This window comes from Trichechus manatus, unplaced genomic scaffold (genome assembly GCF_000243295.1).
Source record: "Trichechus manatus latirostris isolate Lorelei unplaced genomic scaffold, TriManLat1.0 scaffold00103, whole genome shotgun sequence".
Lineage (NCBI taxonomy): Eukaryota > Metazoa > Chordata > Mammalia > Sirenia > Trichechidae > Trichechus > Trichechus manatus.
In genome coordinates, this window is record NW_004444039.1 from 8,214,264 (window position 1) to 8,221,828 (window position 7,565).

Below are 7,565 nucleotides of genomic sequence, written 5' to 3' on the forward strand. Positions count from 1 at the left end.
GTTAATATTCATTGCCACCAAGTCATAGTGACCCTATAGGACAAAGTAGAACTGCCCCACAGGGTTTCCAAGGCTGTAATCTTTACAGGAGCAGATGGCCACATCATTCCCCCGCAGAGCAGCTGGTGGGTTTGAACCACTGACCTTTCGGTTAGCAGCCGAGCGCTTTACCACTGTGCCACCAGGGCTCCTTATTTGGTTTACAGGTCTCTTAATTGTTAACAATTCTCCCTCCTCTTCTCTCTCTCTCTTTTTTAAAACTGGCAATTGATTTGCTAAAGGAACTGGGCTATTTGTTCTGTAGAATTCCCCAGATTCTGGATGTAGCTACTGCATTTTTGTAGTGTCATTTGATATGTGCCTATCCCCTCGTTTCGCGTAAACTGGTGGCGGACTGGTAGAGCTACACCAGTGCTGACAGAAAGATAGTGCAAGCCACATCTTATCATGTTAAAGTTTCTAGCAGTCACATTTTTTTAAAGTATAAAAAAGAAACAGGTGAAATGAATTGTATATTTTATTTATTCGAAAATATCCTAAATATGATCATTTCAACATGTAATCGCTATAAAAAATATGAATGAGATATTTTACACTCTTTTTGTTTGTTTTAAACGAAGTCTTCAACATCTGGCGTGTATTTTACACCCACAGCAAATCCCGATTCAGACTGGTCCCATTTCAAGCGCTCAAATAGCTGCTAGACTACGAAATGGAACAGTTCAGATCTAGACCAAGTCTATGCTACAATATCTTGCCTTTCAAGACTCTTTCGAGACTGACTTCATTGATCCTTGTCTTGCTTCTAACTTGTCTCGGCTCCAACGTGGTTGAAATCTGATCCAAGTTCTCCAGCTCACTGCTAACTGTGGCTGAGCTTCAGCTCTGCAGGGGAGGCTGCCAGCCAGAGTGACTCAGGAGAGGAGCTGGAGAGCTCAGCAACTTTGCTCTCTCCCTCAGCAGACTACCTTCTTCTTCTTGATCCTTTGCTGCCCCTGCGGGGCAACCGGCAGTATTGCACCCCACGTCCACTTGGTAACCCTGGGATTCCAGCACAACCGTGCCCTGGGCACACACAGAGGCAGGTGCTTAGCGAGGCAAGGCAGTAAAAGGCAATAAACCTGCCATGTTGAAGAATGTTCCTAGGAACCACTCTGCTGCTGGGGAGTTAGTGCAGCATTCTGGAAAATGCTGTGGTGCGTACTCAGACCATCTGCCCTGATGATCGACTTTCAAGAGTCTAATGGTGTCTTAAACCCGTTGCCATCGAGTCGATTCCGACTTATAACGACCGGGCAGCGTTTCCTTCTGTTGTACATAGGGTCACTATGAGTCAGACCCGACGTGACGGCATCTAACAACAACAACGGTGTCTTGCAGGATAGACTCTATGGTGATGGGTTAGGTTTGGTTTGGGTTTAATGGTGTCTTAAGTTCCCTAGGTGGACAAATGGTTTGTGCTCATCTCATCTGCTAACCTAAAGCTTGGTGGTCTGAACCCAGCTAGCTGTCTGTGGAAGATGACCGCCAAGAAAACCCCATGGAGCCGTTCTATTCTGTAATATATGGTGTTGCCATGAGTTGGAATCAACTGGATGGCAATGCCCTTAAATTTTTTGGTTTTAGTGGGGTCTTGTTTCCTAGTGCTGTGGTAACAGAAATACCACAAGTGAGTGGCTTTAAAGAACAGAAATTTTTCTCAGAGTTCTGGATGTTAAAAGTCCCAATCAGGGTCTCGGCCTAGTCAGTTCCTTGTCGGTAGTTTTGGGCCTTCCTTGGTTCCTTAGCTTGTGGATGATCTGCATGGTACCTGTCTGCCCCCCATGTATGCGTATCTCCATGTGTATTCTGGTCTTTTTATGACTCAGAAGCAATTAGATTTAGAACCCACCCTACTCGGGTCTGATCTAATTGACATGACAAAGATTACCTCCACAGGTACAGGGGTGAGGAGTCCAACGTATTTTTAAGGGGGGAGGGACACAATTTAATCCATAACAAGTGGTAAGTTTAAAGTATGGAGATATACCTTTGTGGTGTTCAATCGGGAATTAAGGTATTTTTCAACTGCACAAAGCTTTAGAATTAGGTTTGAGTATTTCACAATTTAGGATCGCCCTTATATGAAACATCTCAATTAGGCAAATGCATAGAGACAAAGTAGATGAGTGGTTACCAGGGGCTTCGGGGAGGAAAAATAAAAATTTCTGTCTGGGGTGATGTGAAGCTTTTGGAAATGGACAGTAGTGGTGGTAGCACAACACAGTGAAAGGAATTAATTTCACTGAATTGTGCACTTAAAATGAGCTAAAATGGTAAACTTTTTTTGTTATACAGGCATTTTTACCACAATAAAATTACAATTTTTTTTTTTTTTTTTAAAGGCAACATGAGGGATACTTGTGGTGATGGAAATGTTCTGTATCTTGACTGTGCTGGTAGATATATAAATTTACCCATGTGATAAAATTGTATAGAACTAAACACACGCATGCATATTCATCTGATGGGGAAAATCTGAATGAGATCTGCAGATGGTGGATCAGTGCTAATAACCTAGTTGTCATATTGTGAGATATTGTAAGATAGATTGCAAGATGTTATACTGGGGAAACTGGGCAAAAAGTACAAGGGATCTCTGTGTTATTTCGTATAACTTCATGTGAACCTATAATTATTTCAATACAAAATTACTTGGAAAAAAGAAAGTAAGTGCTTTAGCATGGATTTGAGGACCCACAGGAGCAAAAGAAGTGTTACCTTTGCCAACCTGAATCCCTCCTGGGTTGGTTGGTTTTGCGTTGCAGGTGCCGCTTCACCAGGAGAATCTCCATTGTCCGCGTGGCCCTTGGACTCTGACCTGACCCTTTGGTGTCATCTCCACCTTTGGTCCCCGTCCCCACCCTCCCACCTTCGGCCCCAGGCATCTTGTCTTCCCAGCCCCCATTCTGACTACCTATCTAGTTTCTTAGCTCACCTCATCCCCTGTGCCCTTGGCTTTTCAGGGGTGAGGGGTTTGGTGGGGAGGGGAGTAGTGGCTCCGTTCTGAATCTGAGTGCCTACAGAAAGATGAGTTGGAGATGTATGGTTGGAAACAGGGGTCTGGAGATTTGAGTGTTTCTCAAATTAGGTAAATGTGAGCGTTTCCCAGGGTGCCGTCCTCGGTCTTTTTCTCCTCTCTTCCCACCTGCTCTCACTGAGCAACGTCCTCCTCACCAACTCACGGTGTACTCACTCACGGTTTACACAGCCACGTAAGCTGCCAGCTCCCCGCATGTCTGTACCCCTAAGACAGCCTTACCACACTGTGTGCTAATGTTCAAGGTTCACTCTCTACCACTGGAATGGAAGACTCTTGAGAACAGGACTTGGTCTTCAGTCGTCACTGAATCCTCATCTCCCAGCATATCCAATGGTACTTACCATCTGCTGAAGGAACAGTCACTCGATAACAGGGGAATAGTTCAACAATTGTGGCACAAGCATATAATAGGACATTATGCAGCTAGTAAAACATCTCGTTTTTGAAAAATTTAGTGACTTGGCAAAGGGGTGACGATAGCCCATAATACTCTATCTGTAATGCGACCTCAACTTTGTAAAAACACACACAGGGACAGGCATACAAAAAGGATGAAAAGAAAACACATCACAGTCATTGTCTCTAGGATTTTGGTCACTTTTATTTTCTATTTTTAGACTTTCCGAAACTTCTCCAATTTTCAACAGTGAGAAAGAATTATTATTATTTTTTTAAGAAAGTTATCGTTGAGTTGATTCCAACTCACGGCAACCCCATGTTTGTCAGGATAAAACTGGTTTTCAGCGGCTGATTTTTCAACAGTAGATTGCCAGGCATTTCTTCCAAGGCATCTCTGGCTGGACTCTAACCACCAACCTTTTGGTTAGCAGCTGGGCGTGTTAGCCATTTGCACCACTCGGGGACTCCGTTTTATTATTACTTAAGTATGAATAAATGCTAATACCTTACAGTGTATTCTATTTATAAACATTTCCCTTGATTATCCTCCTTCTAGCTGCTATTGAGAGTTAACACCATACTGAAACAAATTTCTATTAATGCCCACTGGTTAGGGATCACAGGTTTTCAGACATAATATTTTCAGTTCACATATTAAAGCTACACATAATTAATAAATCTGGGCCAGCAGAGTGACTATGCTTAAGATACATAAACGTCATTCTATGTTAGCCCCATCAACTCACCCATTCCACTGAATCTGTAATATGATGCTTTCTAAGGAATAAAGTACATTAGATAAGAAGTGATGGAATATCAGAGCTGTATGGATTAAAAACAATTCTGACTTCTAAAAAAGGTTCAGTAGAAATCTTTCTTGGGAAGATCTTGAGGGAGTGTGTGCCATATACATATATTCATATATGCATACAACTACTAACCTAAAAGGTTGGCAGTTCAAACCCACCCAGTGGTACCTTGGAAGAACAGGTAGCAATGTGCTTCTGTTAAGATTACAGACAAGAAAACCCTATGGAACATTCTATTCTGTAACTCATGGGTCGCCGTGAATCAGAATGGACTTGAAGGCAACTAATGACAACACGCATCAATACGTGTCCAAATTCTTTACCTTTATTAAAGGAAAACAAGACAGGTATGCACTGCAATTGTGAATGGAAAAAACCACTTGGATTAATGTCTCTGATGAGGCAGGTTTCCAGTTACCACTGCATTCTTCCACCCAAGAGTCTGCTTTCATCTGGGAAGGTCCCTCACAAGGTGGTCCTTCCAGGCCACCTTCTGTGGTCCCCATACTATTAACCCTTTATGGAACCAAGTCTTCAGCCACCACAGGTAGGCATTAAAGCTTTTGATTATATTCCTCTGAATTTTTCGTTCTACATTCACCAAATAGACTGTGTATTACAAACTTTTCTTGTTTCCTCCTGTCTTCTAATAACATTAAGAGTGTATATGCTAATACACTCATGCCTGCTGCCAGGGCAAGGCATTTAGTTCAACACTTTTTGCAGGGCGCAGGGGCTCAGCTAATCTATTATTTACATTACGTAATTTAAACAGAAAGCACTTTTGGAGAATCCTGAAAATTTCTGGAGAATCAGTCAATTGCTCTAAAATAACGTATAGGTAGCATATTTCCCATCTTGAGGCTTTTTAAAAGGTCAGTATTGTCCTTCAGGGGACACACAATACACAGAAGTGCAAGTACACAGGGCTATCTCATCTGAATTATTTCAGACCCTCTGGGCACAAGTTACAGACATCAACTCTGGTTAGCTGGAGAGGCGGTCTGTAACACAGGGACACAGGGTCTTCTTCATCCGGGGTAGCTAGGCTTCAGGAAGAAGAAAACCAAGACGCAGAACACCTGTGGCCTGTCTCCAGCTCTTGCCTCTGCATCCCTTTCTGCCGATCAGAATTCGTATTTCTCAGATCTATGTGGTAGAATAAAGGAGCCCTTGTGGCGCAGTGGTTGAGCGCTCGGCTGCTAACCAAAAGGTTGGTGGTTTGAACCCACCAGCCCCTCCACAGCAGGAAGATGTGGCAGTCTGCTTCCGTAAAGATCACAGCCTTAGAAATCTTATGGGGAAGTTCTACTCTGTCCTGTAGGGTCGCTATCAGTCGGAATGAACTCAATGGCCACCAGTTACATGGTAGAATGTGGCTGCCGCTAAGGTCCTGGGTTTATATGTCATGGTTTCATCCATTCTAAATGGCTAACTTGCTTTTCTAGCCCCAATCCCCAAAATCTCTAAAGAGTCAGTTGTCCCTTTTTGTGGATTCATGCAGCCATGGCTTCTGGCAGCCCACACCGTGGAGCTGTGGAGTGGGAACAGGTCTCAGAGAAGCAAGAATCACCATGAGCTGGGGAGATACTCCAAAGTACAGGTAGTCCCCAACTTATGACGTATTCCAGTTATGACAAACTGCACAACTATCTGTTTTCGTTTGTTTTTACATCTTATTGTTAGGAATAGGTACTACCTACAGTGTTAGAGTGCATCATGTGCTAATGTTACCATTCTCAGATGTTCACTCACAGATGTTCAACATTATGATTTACTGTCCAAAACACTGCTGCGTAGCAGGCAATAATGAAAACAAACAGACAAAAATTGAGCCTTTCGTCTTACGGCAGAACCAACTTACGACGGAGTCGTAGGAGCAGAACCCTGTGGTAAGTTGGGGACTCCCTGTAATAGCCTTGTAAGTTTACTAGAATAAGATCAATGCAAGAGAACTTCTAGGGCAGCAGTTCCTAAACTTGGGGTGGAGAGGTCAACAACTGTGAACCCTAAGGAAGTTTATGCACAGTTTTGTGCTTACGACCTACTTATGCAGGAGCATCTGTAGCTTTCATCAATATTATAGGAGTGCGTATCTTCCCCACTAATAATTCAGGGCACCAGCTCTAGGAAAAGGCTTTCTGTCTCCGTTGGCCCTGGGGGAAGGTCCTTGTCTTCTTTCAACATCTGCTTTCCTTGGAGATCTCCATGTGTCTTGGCATCAATCTTCCCCTGGGTCTAGGAGGTTCTCAGCGCAGGGACCAGTACACACACAGGGCACACAATTAAATAACTTATTTTTTATAAAATATACTATCCTATTAATATGAGCTAAACAATCCAATTATTTCAAGGTATTAGGTAGTATGATTAAGTTTAATAAAATGGAATGTCTGGTTCCATACAATGTGTTAATGAAAAACCTCGAAGTTTTAAATCTAAACTTTCATAATGGATAATCATGAATCCAGCCCTATGTATACTGTACTTCCTTAGATTTTATCATTTAAAAAAGATTAGCCTGAAGAAACAAAAACCTGAAAACTCAGAAAAATCACTTAAAATTTTTTATTTTTTTATTTTCATAGTTTGGGAAAAATACTTTGCTCCATATAGGTTGGTACATTTAATTAAAAATTTTTGTTTCTTGATTCTGTTACATATAAAATTATTATATAAGGAGACAGAAAGTGAAAAGAGGTGTTAGGATTCGAGTATAATGTGAGTCATTATAGCAAAGGCTAACAGTTTATATAATTTCATCAACTATTGTCATGGATTGAATTGGGACCCCCAACTTGGCTAGGCCACGATTCCCAATATTGTGTGGTTCTCCTCCATTTTGTGTTAATCCTAGCCTCTATGCCTATGGTTATGGTCCCATCTGGGAGTGAACTATCCGTTATGTTAATGAGGCCAGATTAGGTCATGTTAATTTGGATTAGGGTGGGATGCAACACCCTTACTCAGGTCAAAGCCCTGATACAATGTAAGGGGAGTTTCCCTGCATCACCTTTTATCTTACAAGAGATAAAAGGAGAGAGAAGGGAGAAGACAGAGGGGAACTTCCTAACATCAGGAAAGAAAAGCCTGGAACAGAGTGTGTCCTTTGGACCCGGGGTCCCTGCGCTGAGAACCTCCTAGACCCAGGGGAAGACTGATGCCAAGACACATGGAGATCTCCAAGGAAAGCAGATGTTGAAAGAAGACAAGGACCTTCCCCCAGAGCCAACGGAGACAGAAAGCCTTCTCCTAGAGCTGGTGCCCTGAATTCA